The sequence below is a fragment of the Protopterus annectens genome, chromosome 3.part1, assembly GCF_019279795.1.
Source record: "Protopterus annectens isolate FY-2018-M chromosome 3.part1, PAN1.0, whole genome shotgun sequence".
Taxonomy (NCBI): domain Eukaryota; kingdom Metazoa; phylum Chordata; order Ceratodontiformes; family Protopteridae; genus Protopterus; species Protopterus annectens.
The window spans coordinates 295468107-295486291 of NC_056732.1; the positions used below are offsets into that span (position 1 = coordinate 295468107).

At 40.0% G+C, this 18185-nt stretch overlaps 1 protein-coding gene across 1 annotated transcript in view; it reads right to left on the reverse strand.

Annotated features, from left to right (window-relative positions):
- The window catches only part of PHF14 (PHD finger protein 14), a 1276961-nt gene that overhangs the window by 344715 nt on the left and 914061 nt on the right, over window positions 1-18185 (reverse strand). The gene's annotated exons all lie outside the window — the stretch shown is intronic.

Below are 18185 nucleotides of genomic sequence, written 5' to 3' on the forward strand. Positions count from 1 at the left end.
TTGTGCTTCCTTAAAAAAACTCTTAAGTCTTGAAGCTTTATAAAGGAGATTTTACTTTTTAATTAGTAGTGATGTTAAACCTTTTTTTTTTTTTTAATTTAAATCGAGATAAGAGGAACATTATATTACGTATGCTCTTAGAAAATATAACAAATTTAGATATAAAAAACTGAAAGTGTGAGGGTTGATCATTACGGACAAAGAGGATTAATGAATAACCTTTCAGCAAACATACGAGTGAAATCAATACTGCATATAAGTATACTTGTCAGTGTATTGCTGGACTTGTTAACAGATGGCACTATTACTCCTGAACTTAATTTTTTTTTTGCATATATCACACGCCAAGATAAGGGCTATTCTGGGGATCCCAAAGATCCATAAAAATGTAATGCGAGCCCACCCCACCCAGTCGATAGTAAGATCGAAACAGAAGTTTGGTCATGTCTGTCACTAGTGTTTTAACCAGTCACATAACACAAACTAACTCATAAGTTTTGAGTCACTTTCTGAAGAGACCAATTAAGCTTGATATACACAATTTGCTTGAGGAGTTTCTTTTTGAACAACTGAACACTGAATCCCTTTACACACATATTCCTCACAACACTGGTACAGAAATTAAGAATTGTTTACCTTCTTGTGATGCAATGAGCAATAAATAAATTAAATTTGCACTTTCTTGGATATGATTCTTAAAAATATACATTTTTTTTATACTCTAAACTGAATTCCTACAAGTGTAAGGGATAATAATAGGGGCTGTAATGGCCCCTATGACTACAAACCACGCTTCAGCATAATGTGAAATTAATATCTTATTCAAGTTGGAGCTCTTTAAATATTGCATATTTTATATTCATTTCACTGATGATATTAATAATAAATACCTAGAATATGGACTTTTGGCCATGTATGTAACATGACAATCCCTTCCACAATGTTGTTTTAATCAGAGCAATTGCCCCGATTTGGGACCTATGAATTAGAACACAAAGGAGAACAGTCTGGATCCTGTCTGTCTTGACAATGGATCTAAAATCTATGAAGTGGGATCTAAAAACACTGAGGCAGACAGGAAGAAGGAGGACGAAGGAATGGGTAACTGTGTGAAGATAGGTTGGGAGCCAGAGAGCTGCCAAAAGGTTCCATGCAGGGATGGGTTCTGTTATTTCAATAATGTCAAATATCACGATGGTGCTGAAAAGCAGCATCAACCTAAACACTAAAGGCTCAAAATTGGTGCTATGGTCCAAGCCTTCATACAGGAAAACCCATGACTTTCAAAGTACACAAACAAGCAGCAGTTAGGATTTAGTGCACAGAACTGTAAGTTTTCTTTTCTGATCAGAACTGTGTGTATACAGCTATAAAGAAGAGTACAAAAAATGTGGAGGTTGTCAACCACCCTAAACTAAATCATGCAAAGCAGTATAAAAGGGTAGTAGCAAAGAGTCATACAATGCTGGATTACATAAACTACAGCAAAGGATTAAAGAACTGCTATGATCAGACTCCCAGTATAAATAGTAAATTAAAGTTGTTTCTGGATTACTATTCTCAGTTTCAAAACACATGACAAAAAGCCAAGGCTTTCACGAAACATGTACAGAGCACTTTCAAAATGGTGAAGGGACTGAACAGGCTAGGAATAAGGGCAGGCAAAGCCTCACATGTACAAACTGGAAGAGGTGAAAGAGGGGAGATAGGGTATGGATACAACAAAATCACAGGGAGCAGGTGGAAACATTAAGATAAATAAAATAACAGAAAATAATACTGGCGACATCTCAGACACCAGCTCAAGACTCGATTATGGAGATATTTGAACAGAACAAAAGTGAGGCCCTGAAAACCGGTGCTTGAACACTTAACTGGAAAACTGACAGAAGTAGGAGTGAAGAGTAGGACAATGACAGGAAACCTGAAAAACAGAATGGATAAGCAGGCTAAGGGAAGGAAGCCAAAAAGGGATTAAATGTGACATTCAGTTTAACCCAACAGACTACAGCACTTCATCTGCAACCTTATTTTAACAAACTTTCAAACTTCTTTAATTTTTGATTTTAGCAACTACATTTTTCTAGAAAAAAAGCATGTACACACAAATAAAAGTAAATATTTTATTCATATTTGATGTTTAATTATTCTTTGGCAAGTTCACAGAGATGTATTTTAATGTTATTTTAAAGGTATGTTTCCCAAAAGAACAAAAAAAAAAAGAACTTTTTCATCCTTCGATCAAACTTCAAGGAACCTCAGTGACATCCTCTGATGTAATAAACGCAATCAATACAACTTTTAATTCTCTGTTATAATCTTATCTTGCAGCACAAGGAAGGGCTAATTAAAGGTGAAAGCCAAGTTTGTGATCAGAAGCGTAACTCAAGCATGAAATTCAGAAGAAAGACTGGCAGGTACTTTGAAATGTAAACACAGATATCAACCTGACCTAGTCCACTTGATCAAACACACAGATCTCTTCAAACTTAATTATTAAAAATACTTTATGATGGTTTAACATGTACTGCTTCTTAAGACATTTGCTGAAACATCTGAACTAGTGGCAGCCAGTAAAACAATGACCTTGAATGCTGACTTCTCTTAGCTCAAGCTTTGAAAATGCATCTTCTTGTAGCAACACCTCAGAAATGCCCTAAAAGCAGTGTTTATCATTCACCACAAGTTTCAAAATAATGCAGTACTGCTGTTTAATACTGTTCTTATTTATGTTAATTTTTTCTATGAAAATTATGTATTTTCTTTATATATGAATTAATAGTGTTTGTTTTACATAAACATGTATAAGTGAATACAGCATTTACTGCATAGTTTGTTTTCTAGGTCTCCAGTGAAAATGAGCTTTGGCAGAGGAAGGCCAACCAACTCACCAACATGTAAATAAATAAAATAATAAACAATATTGTAAGAGTTAGCTTCACTGAGTCTTTTTTAAACAAGTTATACAGTTTTGCCTGGAGCTCTTATGGCCTTTGACAATAATCCTTTGGAGAATAAATGTGTCTACCTAACTTTAGTGAGCTTCTAATACTTATAGTTATACCCCCAAAAGGATAAGAAATCTTAACATATATATTGGGTCCTCATCTGTCCCTCAGCATCAGACACTGCAGCTCTACCTGCTTTAACTTCTTTTAATTTGGTCCTCAGGGAGAAGACAGACATGAATTGTGCTAGCACCGCACTAAAGAATGTGTTGAAATGTTAAGTACACTGTAGGTTGCCGGATTTACACTTGTCTCAGATGTGGAGGAAAAAGGTTACACAAGAATAGCAGCAGCTCTCAGGGAATGAACCTGAGAGATAGGATCACAAGAACAGATGAGGGAACTTTCTGTTAATGATCAGAAAATCTGGGAAACACATGTAACACCACAGCTTACCGTTCAGATAAATGAAATTGGAACAATAAATGGCAGAAACAACACTACCGTAAAAAACTGTCACTATTCAGGAAATTAAGTGAACAGCAATGTACTACTACATTACTCAGGAAGATGCTTACAAAGTATGACTACTTTCCAAGTAATGTGACCTGTCAGTGTCATATTTAACACTAACTCTCCTACTGGATGTAATACAAGTCTCTCCACACATTTGCTTAGAAACTCACTAAATGTTTTGATTATTAGGACATTAGATCCATGTCCCCCAATTTAAAATCAGGACTGGGATATGCAGGAGCATCCACAAAGCTCTTCCAAGGACAAATCCCCCCCCCCCCCCAATAATGCATCACATTTCTCTTCCTCTCCAGATCAGGTATGACCTAAATCACCATTCTTTTTTCTAGCTATCTTTTTTTTTTTTTTAATAATGTTTTTCCCTTAATGCACCTGACCATCAGCTCCTCTCCTTATTCATTGGCTCTACTGAAATTACCTTCACCTCAACCCAACCCACATCCAGGGCCAGTGAGGAGATCAAGCATGCTGGTTTAGCATCATACTGTTGTGGAGAGTGTGCCCTAACCCCCTCAACCCTCACTTGGCACCCTTGAGAGTTCCACAAATGCTGCCTACTGGAGATAATGCACATATCCTCAGTTGGACAACCTCCCTGACAAGCAGTATACAGAGCTTGACAATTTTTTATTGCTGCTACTGCACTGAGCCTGTGCAGCCTCCCTCGCTCTCATCCTACCACTTTCAACTCCTTCCAGTGCCCATGCTGCTAGTCAAAAATGGGTCATCTGTGACACAGTAAAGACTTTAACCCTACCCTCTTGCACTGTGGATGATAAATTACTATCCTTCTTAAGGAACTGGACCCCCTGGCCAGGATACAGGCCACAGGTCCATTCAACCAAGCACCCCGTAGGGACAATTCAGGATGAAGAAAGATGGAAGGGTATGTTGAACGTGGATGGATGTGAAGCATGAAGGTCTAATGTTATGGAAAGTACATAACTTTTGTGATTTACAAGATCCAGTCTTCCCCCATCAAAATGAAGACAGAGTCTCAGCTACTTCACTTGGCAGGTGTCCTGACAAAACACCATGGAGAACAGTGGCACAAAGATCAACCTGGACATTGAGATCGCATCTAGTTTGTAGCATCTTGTAAAGTATACAGTGAAGCTCAAGACACAGCTCCACAGAAGTATTCCTAAAAATAAAAGGCTAAAGAGGGGGATATAGTTCCTGATTTTGGTTTGCTTGCATATGCTTGTTACGTTTCATACAGCAAAAGCAAATACACTCTGACAGTCACCTGGGTAGAGTGACCTTAGACAACTTCTGGTCATCTTCAACAGAAACAAGAGCAAAAAGCAGATACTCTTTTCTGATATCTTTAATTTAGTCAAGACAGAATCTAAGCTGGTGAAGAACATCAAGGCAATACAACTTGTATTCTTTTGTGTTTATAAACTGGGAGGAGGAAGGCAGAAACCAGTAAATTAACAGACTGGTTGAGATTAATGCCCAAGGCAACCTTTGGCATGGATGCTGGATTAATGTGCAAGCATGCCTGTACTTAGGACAATTATACTTGGACGCTTAAAAGACAAAGTAAAGAGTTCTGAAACGCTTTCGGTTGTACTAGCTGCTGCCACTACAAATATGTTTTTTCTATTATGCAAATTTACTACTTATTCTGGCTGCAGATTCAAAGGAAGGGAAGTGTTGGCTTCTCCAACACAAAGTTTAAATCCCATGGAGGCAATGGCTCCATACGTGAGAGTCTGAATAAGAAAGGCCCTCTTAAAAATGTTGTGATGCCCATGCCCGGGTCCAGCAATCAAGGAGCCTCAATCCTCACCACTAACACCAGATGCCACCACCCACTAATAATTATCAGCTACTCAAAGGCCCTTAAAAAGGTGTCCAATTATTACTGTGCAATATTATTATCCAATTGGTAAGTGTGACTAATCACTCAAGGCTTATTTGGAGTGACTTGGACAGTAACCTCTATAAATATGCAATGTACTTTAAAGCTCAACTTATCTCTACACAAACCAGCCACAGTTAAAAGGTTTTAAAATATTTAATAATAAATAATTAAAACCACAAGACAATACTTTCTACTACACAATGCCAGTCAAAGAGTTCAGAGATCACACAGAAATACTTAAAATAACTCAGTAGTACAGTTCTGACATAACAGAAAAACACTTAGTCTAATGTTTCTAGTTCCTAGCTATTTCTAAAAGAAAACACAAGTCTAAGATAACTTACATATGAGCAAGACAGTGCTGTGAGTTGGATGATCAAGACAAAAATGCTTAATGCCTTCTGATTCTCTCTGCTTAAATTGCTATTGCAGTCTTTGTTCCCATTACATCATTTCTTTTTACATTTTCCTGGTGTTTCCAGGCTAACAGATACTACATGATTGTTATCTTGCACCTGCAGGAAACTACATCAATAAAAGACATTCCACATGTAAACTCTAGTAATTATTCCTTAAGTTAAAACAATAGGCAGGATGCTTCACTTCAGACTCATTGATTCCAAATTCTAACTTCAAAGGGACATACATGAAATAATTTAAACTTCAAAGGACAGATAAGAAATGCTTAACTTAACTTTCTTTACAGCAGAGGGCAATGTTGCTACATTGTTTTAAGTTAAACATTTCACAGCATAGGTTCATAGATTAGTACTAAGCTAACTGCCCTTGTGAGACATTTTAAGCCTAGCCAATTATCCCTTATGAGACTCAAACCCTGCACCTTGTGTTTGTAAGGCAAACACCTTAACCATTAGGCCACCCTCCTTGCATATTCTTTCATTTAAGAAAGCACGCCTGTATTTCAACATTTATATTTACAAATGACAGAATTATGTACCAATTTCTATTTGACTAGGCTGACAGCCTTCACCCATCTCTACCAATCTTCACATTTCTTCCCTCCGGAGAACTCAAGCTAGTTTTTCAAGTGACCCTTGAGAAACGCCACTTGAGAGTATTAGGTCCAAGTATATCTACCCCATTCCCTGTCTTGACAGCCCATCAGCATTGGCATTGCTACTCCCACTGTGGTGCTGCACTGACATATCATATGCTTGCAACCCCAGGCTCTATCTAAGCAAACTGGCATTTTGCTGGCTGGCTCTGTTTAACCATGTTAGGGGGTTGTGATCCGTCATAACAGTGAATTTCCTTCCATACGGATAAGGCTGAAATTTCTGCAATGCCCACACTATGGCTAGACATTCCTTTTCTACAGCTGCATAGCATTCCTCCCTGGGTTGGAGCCTACGACTGAGATAAACCACTGGGTGCTCTTCCCCCTCTGAAGAAATCTGGCTAAGTACAGCCTCCACCCCATGGTTTGAAGCATCCACCTGCACAATAAATTATTTGCTGTAATCTGGACTGGCTAACATAGGGGGTCCTCCCAAAGCTTCTTTATGCGTCTGGAATTCTTGCTCACATGCTGGGGGTCCACACTACCTTATCTGTCCTGTTCTTCCTTGTCAGGTCTGTGAGGGGAGCAGCTATGGTACTATAACTGGGGACGAACTTTCTGTAGTACCCTGCTGTCCCTAAAAATGTCCTCAACTGCTTTTTAGTAAGAGGTGCAGGCCATGCCTGAATGGCTTCCACTTTGGCAGGTTCTGGCCTTATCTTACCACTCTCAACTTTATGTCGTAGGTAGGAGACCTCTGCTATACCCACCTGACATTTGCTGGGCTTAATGGTCAACCCTGCCCTCTGTAGACTGCCCAGCACCTCCCTGACATGCTGAATGTGCTCTGGACAGGAATGGTTGTAGATGGCAATATCATATAGATAAGCAAGGGCAAACCCTCCTGCTAGGATACAATCTACCAGCCTCTGGAAAGTTGCTGGGGCATTCTTCATCCCAAAGGGCATCTTTGTGAAATCATACAAGCCAAAAAGAGTCAGAAAGGCTGACTTCTCTCTAGCACTGGGAGTCAAGGGCACCTGCCAGTAACCTTTGGTAGGATCAATGGTTGTAAGATACTTAGCCCCACCCAGCTGCTCTAGGGCCTCATCTGTCCTAGGCATGGGGTAAGCATCTGTCTCTGTGTGACTATTTAATTTCCTGTAGTCCACACAGAACCTGATGCTACCATCCTTCTTTGGCACCAGCACCACTGGGGAGGCCCAGGGACTGTTGGACTCTTGAATCACCACTAGTTCCAACATCTCCTGTACCTCCACCCTCAGAGTCTGTTTGATGCTCTCAGGCACTTTATAAGGGGCCTGCCTAATAGGCATTTGGGGTCCTGTATCCACATGGTGCTGCACCAGGTGAGTGCCCCTTGGTTTCCCAGTGAATATGTCCCCAAATTCCTGCAACATTGCTTGGACTTCTCGAACCTGGGTAGGAGATAGCTGCTGGGACATTGCTACCCCTTCCACTGAGGTGTCAGCCTGAGCCTCACTGAAGAGATCAGTCCCCAGATCTCTCTCAGACTCCTCCTGCAATCCACTGCAAATGCTCAGCACAAGGGCCTTCCTATCATGGTAAGGTTTCATCATGTTAACATGGTACAATCTGTGCCCCTGTCTTCTGCCTAGCAGTTCCACCATGTAGCTAACATTACTTACCTTTCTTACCACCTTGTAGTGACCCCCCCAAGCTGCTTGCAGTTTGTTGTGTCTGACAGGAATGAGAACCACTATCTGCTGCCCCACAGCATATGCTAGCTCGAGCATTCCTGTCATACCACACCTTTTTCTGTTGTTGGGCTTCTGCCAGGTTCTCCTGGGCCAAGCCCATGAGTTCCCTGAGCCTTGTCCTGGGGTTTAGGATGTATGCCACAACAGACTCCTTGTGAGACTTGCACTCATCTTCTCACTCAGCTCGAATTAAATCTAGAGGTCCGCTCAACCTATGCCCACACAGCAACTCAAAGGGTGAAAAACATGTGGATTCCTGGGGAACTTCTCAGTAAGCAAACAACAGATGGGGCAAATATTTGTCCACTCCTCCTTAAACTCATCTGCAAGTGCCCGTAGCATGGACTTGATTGTAGAGTTTAACCTCTCAACAAGACCAATAGTCTGGTGATGGTAGGGGATGGTCTTCATGTGCTTCACCCCACAGGACTTCCACAGACAAGCCAGCAGGTCTGACATGAAATTGGCACCTCTGTCAGTCAGTATTTCTTTTGGGAAACCTACCCTGCTTAAAATCTCTAACAAAGCATTTGCCACCTTCTCTGCCTCAATGGAGGACAAAGCCACTGCTTCAGGGTATATTGTAGCATATTCCACTATCACTAGGATATACTTTTTCCCTGTGGAACTTGGGGAACTCAGAGGACCCACAAAATCCACAGCTACCCTCAGAAATGGCTCCTCAATCACAGGCAAAGGCATCAAAGGAGCTCTCACCTAGTCTCCTACCTTGCCTACATTTTGGCACTGCTCACAAGTCCTGCAGTACCATGTTACATCTCTGGAAATTCCAGGCCAATAGAAGTTCTGCATAATACATCTCTTTGTACGTTTTATGCTATATCAATATCATGGGCTATGACTAGAAGCACCAGACAGTAGGCTCTAGGCACTACCGACTGCTGTCCTCTCTCACCTTCTAGCCCTCCCTCAGGGGTCAACTCTCTGTATAGTAACCCTTTGTCCCAGTATACAGATTCCCCCTTTCCTTGAGAATCAGCTGCCTCCCTAGCTACCTGCTTAAGGCCTTGCAATGTAGGGACTAAGAGCTGAGCCTGTCTGAACTCACTCCTTGTAACCCTTCCAAGCTCCCTTTCCACAGGAAGTCTGGCATCCTCTGACAGTGGTGCCTCACTGTCAGCCTGGAAACTACTACTCACCTCTACCTTTGCAGTCAGTCTGTCCAAGGGACCATCAGTACCCACAAGCAGCTGCGGCTCACCTTCAGGCGCACTGCTACAGGGTAGCTCTCTCTCTCTGAAGTAACTCCCTCACCAGTCCTGGCTGCAAGTATGCAGTCTGTCTGGGTCTCCCCCAGGCTACCAGACCCACATACTTGTCTCCTAGCTGACTGCATGTAACTGCATAAGCACATGGTACTGCCTCATCCAAATCCTTCCCCCTCAGGATATCTCCAGGACGGTAGTTTAGTACCCCTGTTGTCTCAAGACAATCTACTATTGGCATTTGGCTTCCCCACTTACTGGCTCCCTCACCTTCTGTTCCCCACCTTGCCTCCGTGGACACCTGTATGCCACATGGCCCTACTGGTTGCATTCAAAACATTTAACCCTAGCTCCTGGATGTGTACCTAGACAAGTGGCTTCCTCTGCTACTGGCAGATTCTGTTTGGGCAGTCTGTGCTGCCCACCATGGGTTCCTTTAGACCCATGAGCAGTACTGGGGTCCCCTTCCTGTGCAGGGCTGCCCTGCTTGCCAGGTATAGGTCTCCCTTCTTCCCCAACTCATATGAAGTAGCACATTGTCTATCAGCTAACCAGATCCTCATGCCCTCAGGCAAAGTGCTAAGGGCTTGTTCCCTCAACAAAAGGTCTGCTAGCCCTTCAAAAATGGTGACTTGACATCCACTCACCCACCTATGGAAATAAGTGCTCAATTCAGCAACATATTCACACACACTTTCATCTGCCTTGCATCTATGCTCACAAACCTTTTTCCTATATGTTTCAGGTGTTAGCTTAAACAGTTGTAAAAGACATTTCTTAACAGCAGTATAATCAAAACATGCAACGTCAGACATTTTAGACAGTACAGTTACAGCTTTACCATGGAGTAATGGGGTCAGAAACCGTACCAAGAGCCTTTGGTCAACTTCATACTGTTTACATACTCTCTCAAACATATGAATGAGACTATCAAAATTATCCCCCTCTTTAAACTGCAGAAGAAATTTACTGACCTTTTCTGCTTCTGGGGTCCAGTTGCTCCCTTCCCCATTACCTCCATGACTCTGGCGAAGAATCAGCATCTCCTTCTCATGCTCTGTCGGCCTCTCTTGTTCCTCAGCTTGCAGACATAACAGTTTCTCATTCTCCTCAGCCTACAAACATTGCCGTCTCTCATTTGCTTCGAATTCCACACGCCTGGCCTCCAACTCAAGTCTCTTTAGCTCCAGCTGGATTTTTAAGTCCACTGCAGAAAGGTTGAGCTGTCCATTCTCCAAGAGAATTATATCTCCACTGCCAGTCTGATTGTCCTCCTGGTTTACTGTTTTCTGATGCTACTGTAACCAAGGCTGCAGTCCGGTCTGCCTTAGTCAAGTTTCCATGCACCAGTCCCCTAGCCTGGCACATCTCCGCCAGCTGGTTCCTTGTCAGCTTTCCATACTCCTCTGCTGACATGCTGCCTGCGCATCCTAACTAAGCTAACAAAAGAAATAAAACAATTGTGATCTGAACTCTGAGTATTCACTGTGTGGCTGTTTTAGAGTACAAAAACACCTTCAAAACTCACTGTACACAAGCTACAGGATTCACTCTACCCACACCACTATAAGCCAATTAGTATTTGCCAACTAATTAATACGTGATGTGGATATCCCACCTCTGCCAAATAATTAATATGTGTGGATATCCCAACCACTGCCACCAATTAATATGAGGATATCCCAACCCCCTGCCACCAATTAATATGTGACGCCCGAGCCCAGGCCCAGCAATCAAGGAGCCTCAATCCTCACCACTAACACCAGCTGGCACCACCCACTAATAATTATCAGCTACTCAAAGGCCCTTAAAAGGGTGTCCGATTATTAATGTGCAATATTATTATCCAATTAAGTGTAACTAATCAGTCAAGGCTTATTTGGAGTGACTTGGACAGTAAACTCTATAAATATGCAATGTACTCTATAGCTTAACTCATCCTCATCTCTACACAAATCAGCCACAGTTAAAAGGTTTTAAAATATTTAATAATAAATAATTAAAACCACAAGACAATACTTTCTACTACACAGTGCTAGTCAAAGAGTTCAGAGATAACAAAGAAATACTTAAAATAACTCAGTAGTACAGTTCTGACATCACAGAAAAACACTAATCTTTCTTGCTATTTCTAAAAGAAAACACAAGTCTAACATAACTTACATATGAGCAAGACAGTGCTGTGAGTTGGATGATTCACAATTGACAGAATTATGTAGCAAATTCTATATGACTAGGCTGGCAGCCTTCACCCATCTCAACAAGTCTTCACAAATGTTTTAAAGACTTTTAAAGCTACTAAGTAGGTGGAGTCTAGATCTTGATGGAAATTAACTTCCTCAGTTGAGAAATTGAAACCTTGGTTAAAAATATTTGCTACGAAATGAAGAACCATGTACATGGGACCTGAATAAGTACTGAATTCTTTTTTCGCCAACATTTAAAAGAAATTTAACTAGTTATCCTAGTAGACACTTCCTTTGGAAGGATTTTAGGTGGTACCAAGGATCTGGACCATGCAAGAAGGGAAAGCAGGGTACTGGCTGATAACTGAAATGGAGAAACCATGCAGTCAGTTTGAGGGACTGAAAAGACCCAGGTGAGGTTTGCAGGACAGGTAGATTCAGGGATCATTGTGAGGACTGAAGACAGGAGGTAAAGCCCACATAGCAGAAACCACATTTGACGGGGCCAGTAAAGGGCCACGAGCATGACCCTGGCATTGTTCAACGTTGTTCTCTGTAACTGAATAAGTTATTCACAAAGAAACAATGGGAGGATATATGTATGACTCTCAAAGATGCAACAAAGTCTAGAATGTTTAGTACCTTTGATTGGATATGTTTGCATAGGTACTTTTATAGCCCAAGGAGACTTCAAAGAATTTTTCCTCAGGCAGATTGCAAATATTGATAGTGTGATGAGAAGGTCAGAGGTACCTGGGAACACATTTTTTGGGAATGCAATGAGTTTGCAGACTTTAAAAATTCACTGCAGACTACACTGTCAGAAATACTAAGTGGGAAAATTGGTTTAACTAAGGAAATGCTTTTTGTAAGTTGTGATACAGAACTGGAATTACCCAAACACTGTAAGGCCATGCTGAGTTTAATTCTGGTGCCTGTCAAAAAAGCAACTACTAGAAAATGAAAGTCAAAGTCTAAACCAACTGTACAAGAAATAGTGAATATAGTAAGAGAGATAAAATAACTGGAAGTGAGATCTTTAGAAAAGGGTAGGTGCAAATTACATTGGAAAAATGGGACTTGTGGGAACAATACATGAAAAATAATGTTCTGAAAAAGGAATGAGGTTTAAGGGAAGGCAGGAATTGAATGAGCTATGCAATGTTTGACAATGACTGAACAGAAGATTATAAGTGATGTATAACCTTTACAATTAAAAATATGTTCATATCGTTTGTTTTCATTAATATAAATGTATGGCTACCTATGTCATAAGTAATAATTCAATAAAAATGTTTCTTAAAGTTATTCTCTGCAGAGAATTCAGATTCAAGGGACAAGGGTGAAAAATGCAGAGTAGACCTGGAGGCAATGAGTAGACTACAGCATCCTGGGAAGTCTGAACTTGAGGAAGGCTTAGAAAAAAGTACTTGGACTTGGTCAAAGATGCAGAAAAGGAAGATAACTGCAACATGATAACCCTGAGTGATGGAAAATCATATTTACCATAAGCAGAATTAGGGACCACTACTGAGGCATCAGCATACCATGTGAGTCTCTCCACAAGCAAAGTGGTCTGACCCAGGATATGAGTTGCTATTAGAATGCAACAGGTTGACATGGCCGATTACCATAACCTCACAGCCTTCTAACTCAGGGGGAAGAAGTGGGTTCTCTCCTGTTTGTTTATATAACACACAACTGCCATATTAAAGCTGAAGGCAATCACACTTTGGGAAAGGAGGTCCTGAAGAACCTGCATTGTTAAGAGGACCACCAAAATGAGGACAGTGATGTGCATGAAAGCCTCTTACTGTAATCACATCCCTTCGATTCTATGCCCCAAACAATGCCCCTCACTTCAGAGCAGAAGTATCCATGCTGACTGTGAAACTGAGAAAGGGAGGAAGGGACAGCCCTGAGACAGATATTTGGTGTATGGTCACCAATAAAGCTGGCACACCTGAGAGACATTTGAGCTAAACAAAGAATGAGCTCCATTATCTGCAGCCACTGCAGTTTCAATGTCCACAGAAGCACCCTTATGTGGTACTTTCAGAAGTAAGCTCCTCCCTTTCTCAAAATGCAACAACCTTAAAATCCTCAGATCTTGTTTGCAGTTATATATCCACAAAATATATACCTCCATACATGTGTGTGTGCGTGGGTGTCGTGTGTGTGTGTGTGTGTGTGTGTGTGTGTGTGTGTGTGTGTGTATATATATATATATATATATATATATCCCAAAAGAAAACGGTGCACGCAAACGTACTGAATAGGTGCACGAAGTATAAAACACAAATGCCCAACAAATCTCCAGCACTCTATAACAAAGTAAAAAGAAAAATAAACAGCCGCTGTAAAGAGAAGTTTTATTCAAGCACAGCCTGCATCAAGTAACACAGACCGGTGACCGGTTTCGCCTAAAGCGTCATCAGTGTGTAATTTGAAAGGCAGAAACCCGGATTTAAATACAAAAGCAAACAGCAACAAGCAGCAGATATTTAAAGGTGCAGACACTTAATGTTGAACACAGTTGCCCCAATTTTTGCAATACCTACATAAATAAACATGCAGATGTTGTATAACTAAACATATACATGCTCCTCCAAACCTGATCCAAATTGTTCAAATTAAACTTAATACACAATACCATGAAAAGCCAAACTTGTACCAAACCAACAAGACCTGTATACATTGGAATACACAAACCTGTATACAAAATATGAGCACATATCACTATATAACAAATAAATTCCCAACAAGTATATAAGAAAATATGCTTGAGTAAATACACATATAAATAAATACATGTATATACTATCAAGTATAAAAATATAAATACAAAAATACACTAACACCCTATTTTTAATGCTTATGTAATAAAATAAAATCTATGATATAATGATAAAAATGCATATATAAATACTCTAGATATTATAATAAGTGTTACCACAGCATTGCATATTTTGTTTTATTAATAGTGTGTTAAGTCTATTCTGGACTACCCACACTCTCCATTATATCACTTTACTGTAGAAACTTGTTTAACAATTATGATATGTGTCTGTTAACATGTTTAGCATTCTATTATAAATGTAACAGCTACAACTTTAACTGAAAATATATATGAAAAAATCCAAACACCTGACCTATAAACCTAAAGTCTAACCCCGTTTATTGCTTATCTTATTTCTACCACTGGTCATTTAGACCTGGTTTAAAAAGAGCCCCCAAGTTAACAATCCAGCGACGTTCCTTATCAGTCAATATTTTATGTTTGAGTAAAATATTATCATATTGCCTAGTTACCATATCTAGGCCAACAAACACAAAATGGGCTGTAATATGAACCATCTTATGTTTGTATAAAGCACTTTGAGCTCGCTGACACTTTATATCACTGATGTGAAGGGCTATTCTTTGTTTTAATGTACAAAAGGTCTGACCTACATAAAATGCCCCGCACTGACATACAGCCATATAAATGACCCATGTACTGGTGCACTTTATCAGATGTTTGATGTCAAACACCCTCTTGGTACTTACTGATGTAAAAGACTTGGTTTTCGCCATCAGTTTACAATATTTACAAAAACCTCAGTAAGTACTACCTACTGTACTTACTGTTGACTTGGAATTCACTTTTCTGCCCTTCTTGAAGGCTGAGAAATGCTGCCCCAATGATTTACCCTTTCAGTATCCAAAACTACAATGATCTTCAACTATTTGTGTGAAAATAGAATCTGAATGTAAAACATGCCAATGTTTAGAAAGAATGTCCTTTATATGAAAAGTATTAGTGCCATAAGTAGTGATAAATCTCACTTTTTCTTCTTGTGACCTGGCATTCCACTCTCTGTCCAACAATAACTCTGTTCTATCCCCATTTTTGGAGAGCCTATAGGCTGCTTCTACCCTAGTTTTGTTATAACCTCTGTTAATAAATCTGGTTTGTAAATCAGAAGCCTGTGCTTCAAATACTGATTCCTGGGAGCAGATTCTCCTAACCCTTTGAAACTGTGACCCTGGTATATTTTGGATTGTATGGCGGGGGTGACAACTGCTGGCATGTAGAAAAGCATTCTTGGAGAATGGTTTTCTATAGAGGTCAGTAGCCAAAGTACCATCGCCTGTCTTTCTGACCTTAACATCCAAGAAATCAATCTCCTTGTGGTTAATACCTCCATTAAATATGATACCATATTCATTATGGTTGAGGTATTCTACAAAAGAATGCCAAACAGTTTGATCACCCCCCCCCATACAACCCAACAATCATCCAGGTATCTTCGCCACATAATGAGTTTGCTTTTGAAACATGGTGGAGCAGTGTAGATGTACTGAACTTCAAGGTATCCCCATAAATAGATCTGCATAAATTGGGGCAAATGTAGCCCCCATTGCTGTTCCCTTTAACTGTAGATACCATTGGTCTTGGAACAAGAAAACATTATGCTCTAACACCAGTTTGAGTAGTTGTATCAAAAATACACTTTCTTGCTCACTAATTAAGCTGGATTGTGTCATCCAATACTGTATGGCCCTGATTCCCCCCTCATGTGGAATACTGGTATACAGCGATTGAACATCTAAAGTCCCTAAATAAGCTGTAGTCAAAATTTGCAAATTATCCATCAGGGACAAAAACTGTTTTGTATCCCTAATCCTAGCTGTCACCAGTGGAAGTAGCTGTTTTAGCTTATACTCATATTCAGAAAAAGGTTCAATTAATGAGCCCCTACCTGCCACAACAGGGCGTCCAGGTGGGTTATGAAGCGTTTTGTGAATCTTAGGGACCAAATAGAAGTATTGAGGTAATGGTGTCTCAACCTTCAACTGTGACAACAAAGAGAATGTAATTACCCCTTGATCTTTAGCCTCTTCAAGAAATTTGTCAATTTCCAGTTTATATTCTAGTGTAGGGTTAATAGACATTGTTGAATAAAAAACTGTATCAGATAACTGTCGCTGAGCCTCTTTTAAATAATGTTCCTTGTCCCATATAACAACTGCTCCACCCTTGTCTGCTCCCACTATCACTGTGTGTTCATTATTTGCCAGAGATTTAACAGCCTCTTTCTCAGAAAGGGTCAAATTGTTAATACCGGATCGAAAAATACTTGATTGGTTAACATGTAAATCCTTTAGAACCAACTGCTCAAAAGTTTTTGTGGTGCTGTGATAAGGAGGCACAAATTCAGATTTTTTTTTTAAATGAAAACCCTCTGGACCAGTTTGTTTCAAAGCCCCTTCCTTATGTGCAAAAAAATATTTTAAATTTAAATTTCTGCAGAAAGTTTTTACATCATTTATTGTATCATAATGAGACACATAAAAGGATGGCACAAACTCCAGACCTTTATTTAACACACTGAGTTCACAAGAAGAAAAAAATGTACTTTGTTAAGTTAATGACTAAGTTATTAACATCATTAACATCATCAACATCATTGGTAGGTACAGAATTTGGGATAGTGTCCATTAGTGATGCAGGCTGTCCTGAAATATCTTCTGTATGGACTTTTCTACGATGCTTGCAGCCTGCCCTCCTAAAGGGATTTTATGTAGCTTGGAGACTGGTGAAGTAATAATAGGCATCTCCCCTGCTTCAGGTTCCGTATCAGTGTTGGAAATACTGGAAGAAAACTCTGAGGCACTGGATGAAGTATCATTTCTCCTGAGAATAGATTTGACCCTTTTACGTTTAGGCCTGGCAATATTTTTATCTTCCAAATATCTCACCCCACGTTTCTGTTTCTTCCAAGAGTAATCCATTCCCGATTTAAAGTAATTTAAATCCCTCTGATATTTATTCATTTTTCTTTTACATAAATCTTTATCATACTTGTCAGTATCAGTAACAAATTGTGTATACAAATCTTGGTATTTTGGAGCATTAATATGTTCCTTTGTACGTTCATAGCAAGCTTCAAGTTTTAACAAAAGATCCAGCAACTGCTTTTCATAATATTCAACTAGCAGCTGTAAAAACATATTGGAAGCCGTTTGTTGTATGGCCCTCCATTTCTGCATAAATTTTCCGTCTTCACTACCAAGCCCTGGTTCAACAAACTCTTAGCCCTCTAGGAGCAATTTTAGCTGACAAATAAGCTTTGAGAAGCTTGCAATGCCACACATAAGAACGTACCTTTTTGGAGGATTCAGTCAACTGTCTAAACACATCTTGCAAGTTCGACTGACCTGCCCCATTGTTCATATTAACCATGTCTTGCACCTTAGTAGTTGGAGTAAAAAAGTGCAGTCATCCTTGTCCACTGCTAGTTTATCCAAATAAGCCCTAAAATCTGCACCTGCCGCCATACTGATGCAGAAACCTGCGGTTTCCCACTTTGATCCAAACTCGAGCTGTTTTCAATCACTTATAGATTTAAATATCACCTCCAATGTTTCTCCAAGTCCATCCGTCTGATAGAGCTATCTTTAGTACGTGCCAGCACTCAGAGAATATATAAATCCCAAAAGAAAATGGTGCATGCAAACGTACTGAATAGGTGCACAAAGTGTAAAATACAAATGCCCAACAAATCTCCAGCACTCTATAACAAAGTAAAAAGAAAAATAAACAGCCGCTGTAAAGAGAAGTTTTAGTCAAGCACAGCCTGCATCAAGTAACACAGACCGGTGACCG